Consider the following 23,356-nt stretch of genomic DNA (forward strand, 5'->3'; position numbering starts at 1 on the left):
TCATGTTGTGAAAGAAGAATCAGATAAGGCAGAGCAAAGGGGGGTGGAAATAGAATCCCCCTTGAGTTTGGAGGAAAGAACAGAAGCCAGTAGAAATTTACATCATCCATTTTAACAATTCTTTGGAGGAAGTAGGAGTGGATCACAGAACCATAGGGATGTTTCATCCTAGGAATTTCTGTGAGAAAATGAAAGAATCCTGGTTATTCGTTATCACAATGTGACTTAAGAATTGTAAGTAAGGAATTGTAAGTAAGGTAGGGCTTGGAACAGAGATAAAAAATTCACATCCTGGAGGTAATTCTGACCCATAAGAAGGTAGCTAGGGAAGTATAGACTTCAGGAGATTTGGTAATATTGTCTAAAGTGAGTGGGGAGTCCACTGAGAATGACGAGGATTAAAAGCAGCCATAAAATAAAATAAAATCCTTAATCTTAAAACCATCAAGCTAGGAAACAAAGACAAACATCTTTGGGCAGTTGAGAAACAAAAAAATCATTTTTTAATTAGATGGATCAATTTAATGGTTTATATTGAATAAATTACAAACCCAGATTGTCACTCTAATCACCATCCCAAAACCTCACCTATATACTTACTCCATTTCCTAACACACTATCCCAGATCATTGGTTTGATCCCTTTCCATGTCTTTCCTCCAAGCCCCATACCTCTGACAATTCCACATCCTCATATTAATTTCATATACATCAACTTTGGGAAGATAGAGAAAAAGGGAAGCGACAAAATTAAGATAGCCTTTAGGAAAAAGAGAATGTGAATCACCCTCACTGCCCCTCTTCAAGTACTTGATTTACCAGAAAATGTTAGAATGATCCAAGAGAGGGCAAATAGTGCTGAGGAGTTTAACAGCACCTGGAAGCTAGGAGGGTCTCCCCATGTTGATCTATGTCTATCCTACTTTATATAGTTGAAGACTAGAGCAACCTGTTGTGGTTTTCTAAAGAAATATGACTCAGTCAGTAATCCCAAAGTTTACAAACCTCATGCCAGGGTGAACTTCCTTTCCTAAGCTTTTCACATCGATCTGTGAAAACAAAGCAAGATACCAGTGAATCTCAGACATGAATCCTTCTCAGAGCTTTTTGTCATTGTCCCAGAAGAAAGGGAAATAAGATTGTCTGGATGAGGACAAGGGGAGTCAACATGGGTGTTTCCATTCTATGGAATTCTCTCCTCCCAGTGACAAAGGGAAAATCAAGACTAAGAAACAGAGATGAACCAAGCTTACCATCCTTGGAGATGTCTCTAATTTGATCCTTCCTAATTCCAAATTTTTCACATATTTCCTCAAATTTCTTCTTTATTTCATCTGGCAGATCTGGAGTACAGCCTGTATTTAGGTTGAAAGTGAGAATGGCTGCTGAGTCTTTCTCACTGATCACTTTCAACAATACACAGAAAAGGATGTAGCTAAGTGAATGTGGGATGCAGAGTAGAGGGGAAGGGGCCTATACCTTTGATCTGGGTGACTGAGCTAATAACTTTGAGAAATCCCAGGATCTGATGCAACCTGTAATGAAGGATGAAAGAAGATTCCCTATTATCAGCAAATCAATTAACAAGCATTTATTAAACACCTACTAGGTGCCAAGTACTATGTGAAGCATTAGTGATGCAAAGACAAAGGAAGGGAGCCCTTTTTCTCATGTTTACAATGTACTGGAAGGAAACACTTTCATAAATAACTAAATGCAAGTGTGACCTCCTGGGATTACAAGGTCCAAACATTTATTACATAAGAAATATGAAATATAAATACAAAGTAAATTTTTATGGAGGGAAGGCAATTATCTGGAAAAGTGCCCTTTTAATGAATATGGCACTTAAGAAGAGCCTTGAAGGGGAATCTAGGGAGTGGAGATGAGAATGTAGGGCAATTCAGCATGGGCAACCTACAGTCATCTCAGAGACTGAGAGAGAGTGGGAGGTATGACGAGCAAATCTGAGATGTCAGGGGCATGTGATACAGCAATGAAGAGAAACATAGGACAGGATTGCATTGTTAAACCATTAAGATTCCTGAGACTTGAATTGTTGATTATTCATCTCCCTTCTCCACATCCCTTCAATCTCTCCAAAGAAGGAGTGTATCCTTCCCAAAATTTATTTCTGTCTCTTAGATTTTACCTTTCTGCTTACCTGACTTTAAAGTCTGATTTTAGAATAAACATGATTAACCATTTTATTGCCAATTTATATTTGTCATTCAATGAATACAGCCCAAAATGACAAAAAACAGAGCACACCCCCCTCACTATTTATTTATGCCAAATACTGTTCTAGATATTGATATGAAGACAAAAATCAATGGACCTGGCTCTTACAAAGCTTGAATTCTACTGGAGGCTCAGAGCTGCCTTCAGACATTACTGAAGGAAGCTCAGTGTGGACAGTTTGCTGTACTGGGAAACGTTTATTTTCTTGTTGATCTCAGGTATGTAAATTGTAATCAAACACAGTTTGAGTCACACCCAATGCTACAATGATGCAACTTACTTTCCTTTAGTACTCTTATCAAGAAAAAGAGAAGGGGAAGAGTATTAGTGCAGGATCATAGAATACATACCATAGAGTTCTCTCAAAACAGTCACCTCCCCATTTTTTGATATTATTCATGATAAGTACCACATGTTCAGAGTCTATACTTTGAATGGAGACATCATTCAGTCCATCATCTGTGAAGGGTTCAAAAGGTCAGGTCAGAATTTTGAAACTATAGCAACAAAGGCAAAGACTTGAGACCTATTAGTAGTTAAACTTCATGCAAAGGCCTTTTCCAGGGTTTTCTGGAAACCTCAATTCTACCATAAGCTCTGTCATTCCAACCAAACTGCAATTCTGTTGACAGATCTATACTTTTTTCAACATTTGTCTTATCTGCCTCTAGAATCACAAAAAGTTAGAAATGGAAGGAACTTTGTAAACCAACTAGTTCAACCACCACACTTTATATATGGAGAAACTAAGGCCAAGGGAGGGCAAAACACTTGAGCAAGGCTACACAGTGAGTTAGTTTCCATTTCAATCACATAAGGGCTAATCAGATCTCTAGAGTTCTGTAAGGAGGAAGTGAGGAGATCAAAGGTCTGATCTAGGCTTTGCACAGAGCAGTCATGATGAAATTAAGATAAGGCAGTAAAGGACATCTGCAAAATGGCACTTTTTGTATAGTTTCTGACCATTATTCACTTCTTTGTTAATCAATGCATCCATTAATTCATTTCAGAATAATACTGCAAGACATTGAGATGTTCATTTATACTTACATTGCAGATACATTTTACCTTCTCCTCTGAAAGTATTCAAAGAAATATGAATGCATTTGCCATTTTCCCTGGAAATAAAGATTAGGATTATAAGAACATCCCATCTTTGCAAAGGAAATTTTACTAGGAAATACCTTGTGGCATTTAGGCATTTATTTTAGTAATTTCAATTTTGTCCACAAAATGTATACTTTTTATTTCTTACAATAATGTTATAAACAACGCTGAATCTAAGGTGACATCTAACTTTTCAGAAAGGATTAAACTGAGATCCCCATTTAAAAATTGTTGAATTTTTTTTAAAATTTGAATCCTTTGAAAATCTGGAATCTCTGGTGCAATAGATGTGATTATATACAATTAGAAGAAGGCTGGATTAGACAGAAGAGCTCTCTCCTTAGTAATTCTGTCTAAAAATACTTTCAGCTAATCACTGAGTTTTCCATAAGTCAACAGAAGTTAGGGTTCAAATCCTGGCACTTCCCTTTACTAACTTACTAACTGTACTAACTTACTAACATACTGTGTGACCTAGAGAAAGCAAGTCTTTTTACCTTTCTGAGAATCAGGGAACTCATCTGCAAAACAGGGATATTAATGTTCTTTTTTACCTCATAAGCTCATGTTGAAGGAAACCTATAACTTCTTCAAAATGAAAAAACTATATATAAATGTAAGCTTTTTATTGTATTTTATGCAATATATGCACAATATAGACTGATACTATAAGCAAACTAGGAGAGCAAGGAATAGTTTACCTATCAGATCTATGGAGAAGGGAAGAATTTATAACCAAACAAGAGATAGAGAACATTATGAAATGCAAAATGGATAATTTTTTATTAATTCATTTTGATTTATCAACAATCACTTCCATAAGCTTTTGAGTTTTCAATTTTTCTCCTCTTCCCTCCCTGCTTCCCTCCCCAAGACAGCATGGAATCTGATATACGTTATACATATACATTCCTATTAAACATATTTTCACATTAGTGATGTTTTAAGGAAGAATTAGAACCAATAAGAGGATCCACAAGAAAGAGAAAACAAAACACAACAGAAGAAAAAAATAGCAAATAGTATGCTTCGATCTGCACATATTCATTTTTAAAAAGATAGAAAAGTAGATCAGAACAAGGAAGAATCAGATTTTGGTACACCTTAAAACATAAATTAACCGGAAAAGAACTTTTTATTAGACAAGAATATCTGGGAAAACAGGAAAGTGGTCTGGCAGAGATTAGGTTTAAGACAATGTTAAACTGTAAGTTTATACCATAACTCAAAGAGATATATGGTTGAATATTAATGGTCATAAAAATAAGCAGAAAATCATATTAAGCACATTTCATAACTATACCTAGGAGGACATTTTCTACTAAAGGAAATAGAAAAACTTTTGCTCAAACAAAATAAAATAATTAAGATGAGAAAGAAAGCAGTCAGCTGGGAAGAAAAAAAAACCTTTGAATCATATACATTTAAGTTTAAAATACTCAAAATATGAGATAACTAATAATAATAATATATAAGATCCCAAACTGTTTCCCAATAGAAAAATGGTTGAAGGATGTAGTAATAATAATAATAACAATAACAATAACATTTATAAAGTGTTTATTACATGCCAAATATTGCACTGAGCAGTTTACATATATTACCACATTTGATCACCATAACAACTATGAGAAATGGGTGCTATTATTATTACCATTTTACAGATAAGGAAACTGACCTGAATGGAGTTGAAATGACTTGACTAGCATCACACAGCTAGTAAGTGTTTCAGGCCAAATTTGCACTCAGGTCTTCCTGACCTGAGGCCCAGTGCTCTATCCACTCAGGTACCTAATTGGCCTGAGTGTAAATATAAACAAAAATTATCAGAAAAAAATTACAAACCATTAACAACCAAGGAAAGTATGTTCCAAATCACTAGTAAAATGAGAAATGCCATTTAAAAAACTGAGGATTTACTGCTTATTTAGCTAATTGACAAGGACGACAAAATATAGGAATAGTCTGTTTTATAATGTCTGGACAAAGGTAGAGTAAATGTATTATTTTTGGAGCTGTAAATTGGTCCAATTGGTTTGGAAAACCATTTGAAATTTTGTTAAGAAAAGGATTAAAATGTCCAAACTCTTTGACCCAGAGATCCCAAGGCTAACTGTATGTCTCAAGAAGGTAAATGAGTAAAAGAAAGACCCTTTATTAAAAGAAATATTGATAGTAGTTTTTGGAGTAGGAAAGAATTGTAAGCAAAGTTGATGCCCATCAATTGGGGAATGGCTAAATAAGACACTGCAAATATGTGAATTAAGTAAGTATCTTTCTTCCCTCTCTCTCACTCTGCTTTCTATCTTCTTAGCAGAGGGGCCTCAGGTATTTCATCTCTACTACAAAATGGAGACTGGTGACTCAGGGAAGTTTGGAACAGAAAGGAAATGATAATTTTCTCAGAGGGTGATTCAAAAATCCAAACTTCATATAAAAATGCTATTAATCAGCACTGTCCTTCACCACTACACACAAGCTTCAAATATGTGTGGAGCCTCTTAATTTCTTTTTCCTTGAGTCTATTTGACTCCTGGCTCAGCTTGTGTAGGTTAAAGGATCCCAGAATTATTACCTAGGTTTTTCTCTCCAGTTCATTATCCACTAACACAGGTAGCACTTACCTTTTGAGGTATTCTCTGCTAAGAAAATCATCATGTTCCTTGAGACTTCTGACAAACTTTCTGAAGCTACCTCCTTTTTCAATCTTAGATGTCACATTTGAGGCCAATACAACAGTTAACCACTTTCCATTAATCTGTGGGAAAGAGGTTTGATGAGAACTGAAAAAAGATATCCCTGGTCACATAGGCTCATAGTCTTTTTAAGCTGAGAAGGACCATAGTCCAAATCCCTCATTTTACAAGTGAGGAAACTAAAGCCTGAATGGTGAAGTATATCTTCATCCAAATTCTACCTGGTATACACTTTATATTCATAGTACAGCAGAAAGTCAATGAGACTAGGAGTTAGGAAATTTTGAGTTCTGATCTGGCTCTGATACTAACTCACTCTGTGACTTTTGGCAAGTTCTTTAGTTTTTTAGAATCCTGGTTTGCTCATTTGTCCAATGGATCTAATTATATCTGCACTGTGTGGTTCATGTCATTATTCTAGTGATAACATTATTTTCCTGTCCTCTTACTATGTTTCTTGGACTTAGGTATGACTAGTAATTTCTTCAATTATTTGGGGATAAGGGAGAGAGATTGCCACAAGAACACACAAGATGCCTACTGGGATTTTAACAATAATTCTCCCTTATTACTTATGAAAGATTTGTGTTCATTCTGTGATTCTAATCACTCATGGTCCTTCAGGATTCTCTTTCCCTGGATGTGAGATAACACCCCATCACAGAATTCATGTGGCATCAAATCCCAGAATTTGTGCAGAACAAAAACCCTCAAGCTACCATCTGAATCCTAATGGCAAATTTGGTTTAAATGGCAGGTCACAGAAAAGGAGACTTCCTGGGATTTATCATCTCATTTACTATTGCAATCAGAAACAGAGATTATAGATTTCAATGCAGTTTTTTTGAAGAAATGGCATCTCAGTATTTCAGCATCTTAGAGAGAGAAAACTTTTTATAGATAATCCAGTGTAACCCTTCGTCTGTTAGTTGCAGAATCTGTTCTATAGGTTTATACTGTGATGAATGAGAGTTTGGGGCCATTTTTTATTCTAGATACGTAAAAGAAATAGGGCATGGGCACATATTTATGTGTAATTTCATATTTTCTTCTGATTGATCTCTGGTCGATGCCACAACTATTAGGAAGGACAGTTTTGACTGAGAAGACACAAATGCATATCTTTCCTTTCACCTGCAAGCCTTATTTTTGCTTTGTTCTACCCAAAGATATTCTGTTTTCTTTACTTATTATCCTGATTCTGATGAATACTCTGACAGTCTGGTCAGCTGCCTTTATATCTCATTCTGGGATAGGGATCCTGATGATGTGGCAATAAGGTGACACTAATCCTTCAAAGTACATCTTATTCAGAGTCACTAGTCAGTGAGTAACTGCTAGCCAAAGATTCCAAGGACAAATTAGTAAAGCACTTCTTGATAACAAAAATCTGACAGTTCTGAAATGCAAATTTCCAAGATCAACAATCAGTGTTAGGTTGAGCCAGCTTCTTCAGATCAAACCTATGTCTGTCTGGATACCGGAAAGTACAGTTCCTATGTTTTTTTGTCCTTGTGGCAGTCAGGCAATTAACTTCTCAGAAAGGATTACACTGAGTTCACCATTTTAAAAAGTGTTGAAACTTGCCAACAAAGCACCTAAAGTACATGCAGTCTTGTCTTAGGTAATGTGGAAAGAGTGTCCAAATGAAGAAATATTTCTCATCACTATCTAAGAGCTTTCTGTCTAGTTTTAGAAATTCAACAAACATTTATTAAATGTCTACTGTTTGAAGAGTACAATTCCAGGCACTGGACAAACTGAAATATTTGGACACAATCTCCTTTGCAGTGCTGACAGTCTAGTACACAATAAAACATTCTAAGGAAATTCTTTTTTTTAGTCTTTATCTTTGAATTTAAGGGTGTAGAGTGCTCCCAGATAAGAAAATCATTCTACCAGTGTAGCTCATTGATATACTTTGGTTTTGCATCACAAAATGTTACCATTTTCCAATGTATCCCTGTCCTCCATCTCCCCACACCATCACCACCATGGGAGTCATCTCTCATATTGAGGACCAATACCTATGAAGTTCCACATTCATAGAAGCCCTCCTCTGCAAAGAAATCAGGAGTTCCCTTTACATATCTCTTCTTTGCATCCAAATTTGATCATTATAATTTTGGAACATTTAGTTTCCTTTTGTTTTTCTTTTTATTTACAGAGTTTTACTTATTATGGAAATTATTTTTCTAGGTTCTGATTGCTTCACTTTCTGTTCATGCCTTTTAGGTATTCCAGTGATTCTTAAATTATCTCTCCTTGATCTTTATTCCAAGTCAGTTGTTTTTCCTATCAGATATTTCATATTTTCTTCTATTTTTCTGTCTTTTGCTTTGTTTTATTATTTCTTGATGTCACATGAAGTTATTAACTTCCTTTGGCAAATTTAAGGAGTAATTGAAGAAGTTAGTTCAGTAATTTTTTAATATTCTATTTAGCTTATTAATTAATTCCCTTTTTATTACTTTATTGCATTGCCCTCATTCCTTTTCTTGTTTTTTCCATTTATTCTCTGCTGCTCTTTTAGTTTTTAAAGTCATGTTTTCCTCTGAAAAAAAAATTCTTCCTTAGTTCTCCTAGAAATTTTTATTGGGATTGTGTCTGCATTGTTCTTTCAGATTTTGTAAGTGCTTTCAAGGAATTATTTTCTGTATTTGTGTCTTATGGTCCGAGCTTTGTAAGTGCCTTATCCAGGTTTGGTTCTATTGCCTTGTGCATTGTTGGGTTTCAAAAGATTCCACTAAACTCAGTCATTGCTAGCCTACTGGGAAATTCTGCAGTCTCAGAGAACTTCTGGTTCCCCTTTAATCTTCATCTCTTGCTCTAGTTATTTTACTGCAGTCTTACATGCTGTGCTAAGGGTTGTAACTGAGCTGCCATTCTGTTCCTGGGCTCAGAGTCATGCAGGTAAGTTTCTGGAACTTGCTTTGTTTTCAGTACTCAGTTAGAGCCCCATACCATTTGTTGTTGTTTATTCCTCTCTGCCCTAAAACTGTAACCTGGAACTGGGTAACTGGGAGCAGAACTTCCAGATGGCATATGTTTTTACTCTCAGAACTAGTTTAGAAGTGTCCTGTGTTCTCCATTTGCCCCCGTGCCTCTTTCCCTGGTGTTTCATCTCAGTTCCCTTACCACTCTAGGTCCTGCCATGGTTGCCACTGACACCTTGCTGTGTTCCTGGTTAGCCCCCACCCCAATGTCCACAGAACTCTCTGTCTGTCTTCTTAGTTTGCCCTAGGCTGGAAAAATGACTCACTGTGGCATTTCTTCCTTTTTTCAATCAGAATTCAGTTTGGCATATTTTCTTATGTTGTTGCAGAGGAGTTGTATAAATATAACTAGGCAAAAAATGTTTCCTCTCACACTGCCATTTTACCCCTTCCTCCATGAATACTTCATTTATAATCAATTTCTAGGTCTACCCATATTTCTTTGTATTCATCACATTCATCATTTTTTAAAACATCTCATTACATTGATGATACACAACTTGTTTAGTTATTCCTAAATCTAGAGGCAACTACTTTCTTTTCAGTTTTTTGATATTATAAAAAGAAACTATTGTAAATATCTTCTACTATTTGGGGCATTTGTTTTTGTCATTAACCTCCCTGTTGTATGTATCTAGCCACAATATCTATTAGCCAAGGGGATGGATATATTTGTCAGACTCTGCACATAATTCCAAATTGCCCTTCACAGCAATTGGTTCACGGCTCCACCAACAAAATACGTGTCTTTCCACAATCTATACAACATTAACTGTTCCTGTTTTTTGTTATCTTCCTCAACTTACTAGGTAAGTGGTGAAACAATATTTATTTTGATTTGAATCTCTTATTATTATTAACAACCAAAATATCTCAAGGCAATAACTCTGCCAAAGAGATTTTACCCCAGATGTCACATGTCAATGACATCTGGCCAAAAGGAAGTTTGTAGTTTAGTGTGGACACTAGAAGTTTTTTTTTTTTGCTTTATACACTTTATTTATTTTTTATTCATTCATTAAGTTATTTTTAGTTTTCAACAGTCACTTCCATAAGATTTTGAGTTCCAAATTTTCTCCCAATCTCTTTTTTAAAATTTTTTTATTAATTTATTTTAATTTATTAACAATCACTTCCATAGGCTTTTGAGTTTTAAATTTTTCTCTCTCTCCCTCCCTGCCTCCCTCCTCAAGATGGTGCACAATCTAATATAAGCTATACATACACATTCCTATTAAACATATTTTCACATTAGTGATGTTGTAAGTAAGAATTAGAACTAATAGGAGAAATCACCAGAAAGAGGAAACGAAACACAACAGAAGAAAAAAAATAGCAAATAGTATGCTTCAATCTGCATTCAAACTCCATAGTTCTTTCTTTGGATGTAAATAGCATTTTCCATCATGAGGCTTTTGGAGATGTCTTAGATCCTCGTATTGCTAAGAGGGGTTAAGTCTATCAAAGTCAGTCATCACTATAATGTGGCTGTTACTGTGCATGACATTTTCCTGGTTCTGCTCACTTCATTCAGTATCAAACCATACAAGTCTTTCCAGGTTTTTCTGAAGTCTGCCTGTTCATCATTTCTTACAGCACAATAATATTCCATTACATTCCTATATCACATTCACAATTATGATTACTATCTGTATCTTTCTCTCCATCCTTTCCCCCCCGTTTGTGCTTTTCTTTCTCCTTTTCCCTCCTCATTAATGTTTTGCTTTGGACCATCACCTCCCTCAGTCCCCCCTCCCTTCTATTAGCCCCCGCCCTTTCCTTTCCCCTTTTCCCTCCTACTGCCTATAGGGCATGTTAGATTTCTATACCTAATTGATTATGTTATTCCCTCCTTGAGCCAAATCTGATGAGAGTAAGGTTCAAACAATGCTCATCTCCCTCCCTTCTTTCCCTCTGCTGTAATAGGTTTTTGTGCCTTTTCCTGTGATATAATTTACCCTTGTCTGCCTCCTCCTTTCCTTTTCTCTCAGTACATTTTCTTAGTTAGATCAGACTAATTCACTTACTTGGATCCATTTAACCCACTTTATTAGATTTTGCATCATTACATAAAAGTCAATTTATACTCACTCCCTCTGTGTATACCCCTTTAACATGGTGTAATAACAATACAGTTCTCAAGAGTGACAAGTGTCATCTTTCCTTGTAGGGATGTAAACAGTTTGCCCTTATTAATAACATGTTGTTCCTTTCTGTCCCATTTACCTTTTTATGTCTCTCTTGAGTCTTGTACTTGAAGATCAAATTTTCTGTTGAGCTCTGGTCTTTTTATCAGGAAGGTGTGGAAATCCCCTGTTTCATTGAATATCCATCTCCTCCCCTAAAAGATCATGCTCATTTTCGCTGGGTAGTTGATCCTTGGTTGTAATCCAAGCTCCTTTGCCTTACAGAATATCATATTCCATGCCCTATGGTCTTCTAATGTAGAAACTGCAAGGTCCTGTGCAATCCTGACTGTGGTTCCACGATATTTAAATTGTTTCTTTCTGGCTGCTTGCAATATTTTCTCTTTGACCTGGTAATTTTGGAATTTGGCTGCTATGTTCCTTGGTGTTTTCAATTTGAGGAGGTAATCGATGGATTCTTTCTATGACTATTTTACCCTCTGGTTCTAGGACCTCAGAGCAGTTTTCCTTTATGATTTCCTGAAAAATACTGTCCAGGCTCTTTTTTTCATCATGATTTTCAGGTAGACCAATAATTTTTAAATTGTCTCTGCTGGATCAATTTTCTACATCAGTTGTCTCACCAATGAGGTATTTTACATTTTCATCTATTTTTTCATTCTTTTGTTTTTGTTTGACTGATTCTTGCTGTCTCATAGAGTCAGTAGCTTCAATCTGCTCAATTCTAATTTTTAACAAATTGTTTTTTTCTATTAGATTTTGTACCTCCTTCACCATTTGGCCAATTTTATTTTTTAGGAACTTGTTTTCATCAGTGTACTTTTTTTCCAGTTGGCCAATTGTATTTTTTAGGGACTTGTATTCTTCAGGGTACTTTTTCCAGTTGGCCAATTGTATTTTTTAAGGACTTGTTTTCTAACACTAATTTTCGTCCTTCCTTTTCCAAGCTATTGATTCTCTCTTGCATATCTCTCATTTCTTTTCCCATTTTTTCTTCTACCTCTCTCATTTGACTTTTAAAATTCTTCTTGAGCTCTTCTAAGAATTCTTTCTGGGCTTCAGACCAGTTCATATTCCCTTTTGAGGTTCCAGATGTGGATTTGTTGACAATGTTGCCCTCTTCATAATTTCTGCCTTGATCTTCACTCTTCCCATTATAAGAATCTATCGTACGTTTCTTTTTGCTCATGGTGTTCGCTTATTTCCTGGCCTTTAAAGAGATTGGACTCTCCTGCTGGGGAGCAGAGGCCACTGACCCCAGCTTCTTGTGCTGGGAGCCTAGGGCCTGGTCAATGGCTTTGTGTGCTGGGGCCTCCAATGTTGGCATTGGAGGCTGTAGGATTCTGGCAGCTTACCTGGTGTTGGGCTGGAAACAGCAACACTGGAACTCCAGGGGTAGGATTGGGTAGTGTGGCTCCTGGAGATTTCCTGCTCACCCAGCCCTTTCCTTCCTTTTGCTTTCTTCAGCTCCTTTCAGATGGATGTTGTAGGGTGTTTATTCACCTGGGGCCCCTTGGAGCACTGCTTCCCTTAGTTTTGCTGAGGCACTGGGAGAGCCAGTTGCTGTAGAATGTCAAGGCACCTGGTGGTTTTCTGAGCTGGTTTCCACAAGTTCCGCCTCCCTCAATGAGGCACTCAGGGGTCCAGGTGTTGGTGTTTGCCTGTTCTACCACCTGGGCTTCAGGATCTCCTCCTGGTATGCTGAGGTGGGGCTTTCCACTAGCTTGCTGGGATGCCTCCCATTCTATATTACTGCCCTTACCCCCAAGGTAAGAGGGGCCTTTCCAGTTAATTCCTCAAGGTACCTGGGCTATTGAACTGCTGCACCCCATCTTTCTTCTGGTTCAGCTGTTCCAGGGTTTTTCCTGGGGTGATATTTGCTGGGCTTTCAGGGGTTAATAAGGGAGGGTAAGAGAGACTCACCTCTTACTCCACCATCTTGGCTCCCAGAAGCCAAAGTCCTAGAAGTTTTTACCATGAACAGGGAAGTAGTGTGTCTGCAAGAGATGCTGTTATTTTACCTATCATAGAAAATAAAAAGACTATTGGGAATGCTCATTTGGCAATTTGTGACAGCAGCTCCAGTTGGGGATGAATTAGTTGAATCTGTGCAAAAGGTAGTGAAGGAAAGGAAGCCATCTTAATGGGCCATTGGGTCACCATAAGTATATTGTCATATGAGTTTCTTTACTGAAGACCCAATGTACATATTGTCTTCATCTACCCAGTCCCTCCTTAATGGAACAAAGAAATGGGCTGTAGGTGCTAGATGATCATCCCTTTAATAATTGGGAAAAGCTATGAAAAAGGTTTATTGTCTACAACACATTCTAACAACTCCCTACCAGCCCTAATTTTTTTAACTGATACTCATATTGTATTTTGCACTATTCCTCCAAGTTGTTTATCAGTCAATAACAAATATTTCTTAAGCAGCTATCATGTGTCAGGCATTCTGGGAATATAAAGAAAGATCAAAAACATGCACTTGTACTTAAAGACCTCACAGTCTAATGAGGGAATGTGGATAATTATATACAAAGAAAATTCATACAGGATAAATTTGAAAAAAATCAAAAGATGGTAAGTACTAACATCAAGGGAAATCAGGAAGTTTCCTGCAGAATGTAGGATTTTGCTGAAACTTGAAGAACATCAGGTGGCATAGATGAAGATGGAGAATATTCTGGGCATGTGGAAGAACCATTGAAAATGCAGTGTCAGGAGATGGAATATCTTGTGTGAGGAACAGCGAGAAAATCAGCATCACTGGAATAGGGAGTATATAACAGTGAGTAAAATGTAAAAGAACAAGAAAGATATGGGGAGGAGTGTGGATATGAAGGGCTTCAAAGATGAAATGTTGAATTTTATATTTCATCCTAGAAGTGATAGGGAACTACTACAATTAATTGAGTAGGGGGATGACATGGTCAGAACTACATTTTAAATTAATAACTGAGTAGAAAATGTACTGAAGGGAGGGGAGACTGCTGGAAGGCGAAACAACCAGCAGTTTCTGGCAAAAGTCCAATTGTGAAGTGACCAAGATTGGATCAAAGGAGAGAAGAGGGCATATATAAGAAATGTTACAAAGGTAACATTAACAGGCCTTGGCAACAGATTGGCTTTGGGACATGGACAGGCTATAGAGACTGTTAAAGAGTCAATTATGACAGCTAGATTGTTAGCCTTGGTGACCAGGCAGTGTTGGTGTCCTTGACAGTAATAAGAATGTTCAGAAGAGATGAGGGTTTACTTCACATTTATTTCTTCCATGTTGAAAAGGAGGAATACTGGATTCCAGTGGATAGTTCAAATACATAGAATTTAAAACAGGTGAATATCTATATCTCTGGCCTAATGTTAGAGGTTTCCCTAACTGAGGGCTGTAGCTACATGGGTTTGAGAGGATCTTGTGGTAGTGATTGTTATTAATAGCCCATGTTAATAAGTTCTGTAAAATAGAAAGGGAATGCAGGTGGGTCTGTGCCAATGAGCGAGGAAGCAAAAGTCACTTAAGCTCTTTGTCTATGGTCAGTGTCTAGTCATCTTGAACATGGGAGCCCCAGCAGACCTTCATCTTTCACTGAAGAGACAAGGATTTTGGAGAGAACTGGGTCTAAAGGCAAAGTTAAAGTTCTGAACCAACTCAGGGGGGGAAAAGTTCATAATCTGGTTCTGAGAGAAACCATCTTTTCTTTCCAGTTCAGAGGAGGGAAAGTCCTGCTCAGTCACACTTTGCCCTCCAACATGACATTTGCTGGTTACATTTATGATTTGAAGCATTCCTTCCTATGATTGTTCACAGTTTGCAATTTTTCTTTTGAATACTTTTAGCTCATGTTCTTTAAGTAATTTTCTTTTGGGAAATGATGTTGATTTTATATATTTATTTTAGTTCCTTAGAGCTTAGAACCTTAAAATGACTGAGAGTCATTATCATAAGCATCAGCTTTCACTAAGCACTATTATTCTTGAAATCTAGGAACATATTTCTTTATCTTCTATAATTCAAATGGAAGTCTTTAGTTAATACCTAAATCAGAAAGAGACAGAGACAGAAAAAAATACAATAAAACTAGAATGCAATATACTTAATGAATGTAAGTACAGAAGTTAAAAATAAAATGTTAGTAAGTAAGCTACAGCATAAAATTGGAAAGATTATACATTATGACCAGGTTGAAGCATAACCAGTACTGTTAACTCAGATATTTTTCTCCAAGATGTGTGGCCTTCTCCAGTTTTCACTTGTCTGCTGAACCTACTTTCTCTTTTTGCCTATTGCCCCTATGCCACACATTCTTTCTGATTCATCTCTTATGGTTCCCCACCATTTCTTGCTTTCAGTTTGTCTGTTTCCCCAACCTCCTCATCTCACATCATGTAGCCATCTTTCCTCTTTTTCTGCTACTTTAATCTAGACTTAAATAAAGAAATAGTTCTTCTCCTTGCCAAAACGAAATCATGCAACATGCATCCATGATGTCATTATCACTAGTCTTCTCCAGTAGATTGCAATTTGATATAGGTTATACCTGTGCAGTCATGCAAAACATATCTCCATTTTAGTAAGGTTGTGAAAGAAAAGAAAGGAAGGAAGGAAGGAAAGAAGGAAGGAAAGAAGGAAGGAAGGAAGAAAGGAAGGAAGGGAACAAAGGAAAGAAAATAATGAAAGCAACAAAAAAGTACACCCCAATCTATATTCAGACTCCATCAGTTATTTCTCTGGAAGTGAATAGCATTTTTTTCATTCTAAGTATTTTGAAATTGTCTTGGATCATTGTATTGCTGATGATAGCTAAGTCATTCACAGCTGATCATCATATATTGTTGTTACTGTGTACAATATTCACCTGGTTCTGCTCATTTCACTTTATATCAGTTCATGTAAGTCTTTCCAGGTTTTTCTGAGACAATCTTGCTCATCATTTCTTATGGTATAATAATATTCCTTCTCGATCACATATCCCAACTTGTTCAACCATTCCGCAGTTGATGGACATCCCCTCAATTTCCTATTCTTCACCACCACAAAAAGAGCTGCTATAAATATTTTTGTGCAAATAAGTCCTTTTTCTTTTTGGTTGTTTTTTTTTTAATCTCTTTTGGATACATACCTAGTGGTGGTATTGCTGGGTCAAAGAGTTTGCATGGTTTTATAGTGCTTTGGGCATACTTCCAAATTATTCTCCAGAATTGTTAAATCAGTTCACAACTCTACCAACAATGCATTAGTGTCTCAATTTTCCTACATCCCCTCCAAGATGTGTATTTTTCCTTTTCTGTCATATTAGCCAACCTGATCATCCCCCCCCCCCTTGCCCCATCTTCCCTTCCACAGCTATTTCATGCCTCTTTTATGTGAGATGATTTTCTTCATTCTTCCTCTTTCTTCCCTCAGTGCATTCCTCTTTTTCTCCCTTAATTTAATATTTTTGAAATCATTCCATCATAATATCCCATACCTGTGCTCCCTGTCCATGCATAGTCCTTCTATCTGCCCTAATGTTGATAAATTTCTTATGAGTTAAGATTATCTTCTTTCCATATAGGAATTCATATATTTTAACCTTGTTGATTCTCTTGTTTCTTTTTCATGTTTACCTTTTTATGTTTCTCTTGAGTCTTGTATTTCCATATTTTCTATTTGGCTCTAGTCTTTTCATCAGGAATGCTTGAAAGTCCTCTACTTCATTAAATACCCATTTTTATGGACAGAATTTTTATTTTATTTATTTTTTATTTATTTATTATTATTATTTTTGGTGAGGGCAACTGGGGTTAAGTGGCTTGCCCAGAGTCACACAGCTAGTAACTATTTGAGGCCAGATTTGAACTCAGGTCCTTCTGACACCAGGGCCAGTGCTCTATCCACTGCACCACCTAGCAGCCCTAAATGCTCATTTTTACCCTGAAGAATTACACCCAGTTTTTTTGGATAACTTATTCTTGATTATAATCCTATCTCCTTTGCTTCCTGGAATATATTTTAATCCCCCTAATACTTTAATGTGGAAGTGACTAAATCTTGTATGATCCTGACTATGGTTCCACAATATTTGAATTGTTTCTTTCTGGTGAATTGTAATATTTTCTCTTTGACCTGGGACCTCTGGAATTTGGTTGTAATATTTCTAGGAGTTTTCATTTTGGGTAGATTCATTCAATTTCTATTTTACCATCTGATTCTCAAACATCAAGGAAGTTTTCCTTCATAATTTCTTGAAATATTATGTTATCAAGTAGTCTAATAATTCTTAAATTCATTCTCCCCAATTTCTTTTCCAGGTCAGTTGTTTTTCTAATGAGATATTTCATTTTTTTCTTATCTTTTTATTCTTTTGATTTTCTTTTACTATTTCTTGGTGTCTCATGGAGTTATTAGTTTGTACTTTCCCAATTCTAATTTTTAATGAATTGTTTAGTTCAGTGAAGAGTGTACCTCTTTTTTCCCATTTGGCCCAGTTGTTTTCTTCAGTGAATTTTTGTTCCTTTTTTGCATTTGGCCAATTTTGCTTTTTAAGGTATTCTTCCATTTAGTGGATTTTTGTGCCTCCTTTACCATTTAGTCAATTCTCTTTTTTAAAGTGTTATTTTCTTCAGTATTTTTGATGCCTCTTTTACAAAGCTATTAATTTTCTTTTCATAATTTCCTTGCATCACTCTCATGTTTTTCCCAATTTATCTCTCATATTTGACTTCTTTTTGAGCTCTTTCCAGAATTTTAATTGGGTTTGTATCCAATTCACATTTTTATTTGAGACTTTGTAGCTTTTCTGACATCATTGTCTTTTTCTGGTTTGTGTCTTAATCTTTCTTGTTGCTATAGTAACTTGTTATAGTCAGGTTCTTTTTTCTTAGGTTTTTTGCTCATTTTAGTCTGTTTTTTTTTTTATTTCAGGCCTTTCTTGCCTCTGTTTTCAGAGCTTGCATTGGGTATCTGTATGTTTTAAGCATTTCCAAGGAGGTATGGTATGGTATGGTGTGCTATGGTGTGCTATGGTGTGCTATAACCACACCAAGGAGAGTTACGGTCATTGCTCTCTTCGGTCTGGTCCTTATCCAGGAAGAGACTTGGTTTCCCAGTAGCCACCAAATGTTAGTGCTCCTCTTGGCCCTGGGACTGTGACTAGATCCCCTGCTCTCTTCCAGTTACAATTGCTAGTGCTTCCTTTTGTCTTGGAATTGAGACAAGAGTCTCTATTTCACCATGAGCTACCAAAAACACTCATCTCTGCCCTGTTACTGCAAGACCCCTACTCCCACAAGTGCTCTCACTCCTTTTGACCCTAGGACTATGAACTAGAACTTTATGGCAATGCAACAGGGTCCTAAATGTACTGACAGCAAAAGGTCCTCTGCAACCAGTTGTCCCACCCCTACATTCTTTGGGCTGAGAAATATTGAGGTACTGCTGCCAATGTAGTGGCCTCCCAGGTGCAGTCTGTGCTGCCTGCATTGCATCCCCAAGTCTTGCCACCACCCTGGTGAGACAGACCTTTCCTAATCTCCTAAATTGTCTTGGGCTGGAAAAATTGTTTCACCTCACCTTTTGTTGGTTCTGCCACTCCAAAATTTGATTTGAGGTGTTATTTTCAATTTGTTTGGAGGAAAATTTGGAAGAAATTGGTTAAATGCTGCTCTACTTTGCCATCTTGGCTTTGACTACCCTTCTTCTTATTTGTTAACTTACATTGTTATATGATTTTCTATCTCTCCAAAGTTGTTTATTTATCTTTTTTTTCTTGCTTCTCATAAAATCCATGGTTGATCACATATGCTTCAAACTGTGCATACTTATTCCCTGCTGGGAAAAGGAAAATTCCTTTTTTGAATACACATGATGTAACCTGGTTGGAAATCTACATCTCTGGTCAAATATGTGGATTTTGTCTACCTGGGGACCTGACAAGCTAGGTAGGTTTGAGAGTATTTTGTGCTTGTGGTTCATTTTAATAAGCATTCTAACGTGGTATTGAAAGAAATCTACAAGGAACTGCATCATTTTCCCTTGGCTAACACTGTGTGAGCTCCTTTTCTGTGACCATCACCAGGTAGCCTTGAACATTGGATTTCCATACAGATCTTCAGCCTTCTGTGTGGAAAAAACAGAGAGGACTTTTTGGAGAGAATGCTGATTAAAGGGAAGGTTATAGCCTTGAACCAGTCCAGTATGAGAAGAATCAGCCTCTTTCCATTCTAAATTGGTAGAAAAGAAAACCTACTTCAGCCACACTCTTTCCTTTATAGTGACACTTGTTGGCTCCTGGTTAATTTAGTCATGTAAAGAATTCTTTCATGTGTTTGTTAATAGTTTACAATTCTTCCCTAAATAACTGTTTGACCACATCCTTCAACCACTTATCTATTGGTTTTACAAATTTCTATTAGATCCCTATATATCTTGGCTATAAGACTGTTCTCAGAGATATTTGATTCCTCTCCCCCATTGGATCACTTTCCTTCCAATTCTAGTTGTATTAATTTTGTTCATGCATAATCTTTTCAATTTCATGTAATCAATATTATCTATTTAGAAAAAAGAAAACCTTGGCTTGAACTGAATGTGTACTCTGACCAAAAAAAAAGTTAAAAATGGGGGTTGGGAGTTGTACGACTTCCCAATAAACTTGGGCCTGGAATACATTGAATCTGTGATAGTATGTCTGGGAGAATCCACATACAAGTTGAAGATAGTATCTCCAAGTATTTCTGTTTTTTATGGCTTTGTGCCTTGTTCCTCTATAAGGCTATAGACTGTAAACTTTGTGAAGGAGGGACCATGTCTTAACTATAACACATTGTTTGTATATAATAGATGCTTAATAAATATTTGTTGAATTTAAAATTGTATATGCACCATGAAGATGTCCATTTGAATCTCATGTTAGAGTGTAAAATGCTTTCTTGGTATCACCTATGTTGCCCTACCAAAACCCACCCTTTTTTGGCCACTTCTTCAGTTAAGGCCAAAGGTTTCAGGGAAGGGTCTTTAATGAATCCCAAATTTCCTCTCTAGGCAACTCTCTAGGCAGCTAAGAAACTAAAAGTTTCCTCTCTAGGCAACTCTCTAGGCAACTAAGAAAAATATTCAAAATTATTCCATAAGGCTGGTATACTAGGCTCAAACTAAGCCAGATAATCCAGTAGTTACCAGGATACTTCATAGCACTAAAGATTCTAGCAAAAGTAATAACACAAAAGAAAGAAGTAAAAAGAATAAATATTGGTAAATAGAAGACAAAAACCATCACAATTTTCTGATGATTTTTTTCTTAGAAAATCCTAAGAAAGAAGAAAACTAATTGAGATAATCAATAGGATAAAGCATAATACCACAAAATAACTGCCTCCCCTTAATCACTAGGATTTCTATAGAGAAATAATAAAATCTAGGAGCAAAAAAAATAAAAAAGAAGTCCCATTACCAATAACTATAAAATGTATAAAATATCTTGCAGCCAATATACCAAGATAGACCTAACACTCATAGAAATAAAGTTGCAAAACACTTTAAATTAAGAACAACTTAAGTAACTGGAGAATATTCAGTACTCATTACCAAGTAATGCCAATATAATAAAAATGACATTATCACCTATATAAATTTCTAGAACTAATGCTACAACAATCAAATTGCCAAGTGGCACTTTATAGATCTAAATAAAATAATATTAGAATTTATTTGGAGGAACAAAATATATAGAATATAAAAAATAATTTAAGAAACTAGAAATGAAGAGAGAATAGCATACCCAGATCTCAAACTAAATTATAAAGCAGTATTTCTGAAAATTATCTGAAACAAGTTTAAAAATAGGAAAGTAGAAATGTGAAATAGATTAGACAAGATTGAACCAGAAACAATGACAATAATCTAGTATTCAATACACCTGCAAACTTATTAGCTATGGATGACTTCTCTATTTGTTAAGAATTGCTGAGAAAACTGGAAAAGTATCTAGTAGAAATTAAGTTTAGACCAACATCTTACACCATTTGCCACAACAGACTCAAAATGGATATAACCTGAATATTAAAGGTCATATAAAAGTTAGAAGGCAACTCAATCAGAAAGCTTTTACAGCTGTAACTGGAAAGAGCGAATTCTTAAACAAGATGTAGAGATAATCATAGAAAATAAAAATGGATAATTTTAATTTCATGAAATTGAAAAGCTTTTGCATAAATAAAATGAACACTAACAGGAGAAATAAGGAAAAGCAATTAGTGGAGAAAAATCATTTCATTACATCCCTGACAGGAGCATGATAACCAAGAGAGATAGACAATTAATGGAAAGATATAATAACAATTCCCATTTCCCAATATATATGTGGTTGAAGATATGAACAAATTGCTTCCAAGAGGAGAATTGCAAACCATTAATACCATTGTAAGAGAATATTCTAAATCATTAACTATGAAGCAAGTACAAATCAAAAGAACTCTGAAGTTTCACCTCATAACTGAATGCTAGGATTAGTCAATATTATAAAGTTTGTAGAACACTAATTCATTGTTGATGAAGTTAGGAATCAGTGTAATTATTCTGCAAAATCATTGGAAATTAAATTAAGAAGACTAAAATATTTATACTCTGTGTCCTAGAGATCTCATTATAAGGCATATACCAAAAAGAGGTCATTGATTAAAAGAAAAAGTCTTATATGTATCAAAATGTTTATAGTAGTACTTTTTGTGGTAGCAAAGAACTAAAAACAAAGTAGATGGCTATTTATTTGGGAATGGCAGAACAAGTTGTAGTATATAAATGAAATATAATATTATTGCTCCATAAGAAATGATGAAAATGGTGAATTCAAAGAAGCATTGGAAGACATCTTAACTGATGCAGTGTGAAATAAGCAAAATAACATACACAACAGCAAAACAATGAAACCGAATTATGTGCTTATATGCAAGTGATTTAAAAATAAAAGATGTCAATAGGAATTCATTTTTAAAGAATTTGTATAGATACAAACTGGAAATCTTGCATTATGTATTTTTTATTCTTTACATTAAGATTCAAAGAATTAATTACATAAGTACAAGGGAAATTGAGCATAGTAGAAACATATATGGGGAGGGGGACACAAGATATCTAACTTCAAATTCCATTCTAGGTCTTGGTTGATCAGAAATTAATATAAATCAATAGTATGATGTAACTTGTAATGTGTGTATGTATATACACACAAATAAGATACACATATGCAATTGTGGTTATACTAATGTTATATAGATCATTGGTGTTAGTCATTCCTTTTGGTTCTTCTTTGCTCATACTACATTTGGATAAGTTTTTCAGTTCTGGGCACCACCTTTTAAAGGGATGTTGATTTAAAGGATTTCTTTAAGAAGAGAATGATGACTTATTTGTAAGGAGCCCCAAAACCATGCTCTATGAGGAATGTTAAAAAGCCTTCAGATGTTTGACCTGGAGAGGAAGAGAGCAAGGAAAGATATAAAACTTGGGAATTTAAAATTGGAAGGGACTTTGGAAGGTGACTTTCACCTTGTTCAATCTCCCATCCAATATAGGTAAGAATCCTTTCAGTGAGGAAGAACTTGTGATAGACGATTAACCTGATTCTACAGGATAATAATAATGACAATAATAATAATAATTGTAAAGGGGAGTAATACTAACTATAAAGGAGAGAAATGCAATGGGAATGTCTAAAAAAGAGCAAAATAAAAGTTTTCATCCCTTAAACTGACATTTTATTCAAATTTTGAGATGGAAAATCAAACAATGATGGATTCCTGAGCCACCTCCAGATAATGGTATTCTCTCCCCAAAGCAGCTGCCTCTTGGTGTCTGGTAGAAGATATAGAGAAGGAAGGGAGAAGGGGAAGAGCACCCAAGAACAGGATTGAACCAGGTGAATGGAGGAAGAAAAATAGAAGGGAAGAAGAAAATGATTCTCAGAACAACTAGAGCTGAATTAAAGATGCCAAAAGCACTACCATTCCTATTTTCAGTTCTAGTTTTTGGGGAGGAGTGAAGGATAGAGAAGCAAGCACAACAATGGCCTTGGAACTAAACAAGATCTTCCATGATTCAATAATGTCATCCAATGCCACAGTTGGATTTCAGAGCACAAACCACCACTCTTAGAGTATAGCCCTAAAATCAGACGTCACAAACCTGCATG

At 35.8% G+C, this 23,356-nt stretch overlaps 1 pseudogene; it reads right to left on the bottom strand.

The window, feature by feature from the left end:
* On the bottom strand, positions 1-23,355 carry LOC114042416 (annotated as a pseudogene).
* Position 23,356: the final 1 nt, after the last annotated feature.

This window comes from Vombatus ursinus, unplaced genomic scaffold, assembly GCF_900497805.2.
Source record: "Vombatus ursinus unplaced genomic scaffold, bare-nosed wombat genome assembly UNPS02014448.1, whole genome shotgun sequence".
Classification (NCBI taxonomy): domain Eukaryota; kingdom Metazoa; phylum Chordata; class Mammalia; order Diprotodontia; family Vombatidae; genus Vombatus; species Vombatus ursinus.